This window comes from Aegilops tauschii, chromosome 6 (genome assembly GCF_002575655.3).
Source record: "Aegilops tauschii subsp. strangulata cultivar AL8/78 chromosome 6, Aet v6.0, whole genome shotgun sequence".
Taxonomy (NCBI): domain Eukaryota; kingdom Viridiplantae; phylum Streptophyta; class Magnoliopsida; order Poales; family Poaceae; genus Aegilops; species Aegilops tauschii.
In genome coordinates, this window is record NC_053040.3 from 316,947,329 (window position 1) to 316,949,175 (window position 1,847).

The window sequence follows — 1,847 nt, forward strand, 5'->3', positions numbered from 1 at the left end:
GCAAAGAAAGGGTTCTTGCCTGTGTTACAAGGTGTGAAGTTGAGTAAGACTCAATGCCCGACCACTGCAGAAGATAGAGAGAACATGAAAGATGTTCCCTATGCTTCAGCCATAGGCTCTATCATGTATGCAATGCTGTGTACCAGACCTGATGTGTGCCTTGCTCTAAGTTTAGCAGGGAGGTACCAAAGTAATCCAGGAGTGGATCATTGGACAACGGTAAAGAACATCCTGAAATACTTGAAAAGGACTAAGGATATGTTTCTCGTTTATGGAGGTGACAAAGATCTCATCGTAAATGGTTACGTTGATGCAAGCTTTGACACTGATCCGGACGATTCTAAATCGCAAACCGGATACGTGTTTACATTGAACGGTGGAGCTGTCAGTTGGTGCAATTCTAAACAAAGCGTCGTGGCGGGATCTACGTGTGAAGCGGAGTACATAGCTGCTTCAGAAGCAGCAAATGTAGGAGTCTGGATGAAGGAGTTCATATCCGATCTAGGTGTCATACCTAGTGCATCGGGTCCAATGAAAAATCTTTTGTGACAATACTGGTGCAATTGCCTTGGCGAAGGAATCCAGATTTCACAAGAGAACCAAGCACATCAAGAGACGCTTCAATTCCATCTGGGATTTAGTCCAGGTGGTAGACATAGAAATTTGCAAGATACATACGGATCTGAATGTTGCAGACCCATTGACTAAGCCTCTTCCACGAGCAAAACATGATCAGCACCAAGGCTCCATGGGTGTTAGAATCATTACAGTGTAATCTAGATTATTGACTCTAGTACAAGTGGGAGACTGAAGGAAATATGCCCTAGAGGCAATAATAAAGTCATTATTTATATCATGATAAATGTTTATTATTCATGCTAGAATTGTATTAACCGGAAACATAATACTTGTGTGAATACATAGACCAACAGAGTGTCACTAGTATGCCTCTACTTGACTAGCTCATTGATCAAAGATGGTTAGGTTTCCTAGCCATTGACATGAGTTGTCATTTGATTAACGGGATCACATCATTAGGAGAATGATGTGATTGATTGACCCATTTCGTTAGCTTAGCACACGATCGTTTAGTATTCTGCTATTGCTTTCTTCATGACTTATACATGTTCCTATGACTATGAGATTATGCAACTCCCGTTTACCGGAGGAACACTTTGTGTGCTACCAAACGTCACAACGTAACTGGGTGATTATAAAGGTGCTCTACAGGTGTCTCCGAAGGTACTTGTTGGGTTGGCGTATTTCGAGATTAGGATTTGTCACTCCGATTGTCGGAGAGGTATCTCTGGGCCCACTCAGTAATGCACATCAGTTAAGCCTTGCAAGCATTGCAACTAATGAGTTAGTTGCGGGATGATGTATTACAGAACGAGTAAAGAGACTTGCCGGTAACGAGATTGAACTAGGTATTGAGATACCGATGATCGAATCTCGGGCAAGTAACATACCGATGACAAAGGGAACAACGTATGTTGTTATGCGGTCTGACCGATAAAGATCTTCATAGAATATGTGGGAGCCAATATGAGCATCCAGGTTCCGCTATTGGTTATTGACCGGTGACGTGTCTCGGTCATGTCTACATAGTTCTCGAACCCGTAGGGTCCGCACGCTTAAAGTTTCGATGACAGTTATATTATGAGTTTATATGTTTTGATGTACCAAAGGTTGTTCAGAGTCCCGGATGTGATCACGGACATAACAAGGAGTCTCGAAATGGTCGAGACATGAAGATTGATATATTGGACGACTATATTCGGACACCGGAATGGTTCCGGGGGTTATCGGATATATACTGGAGTACCGGGGGGTTACCGGAACCCCCC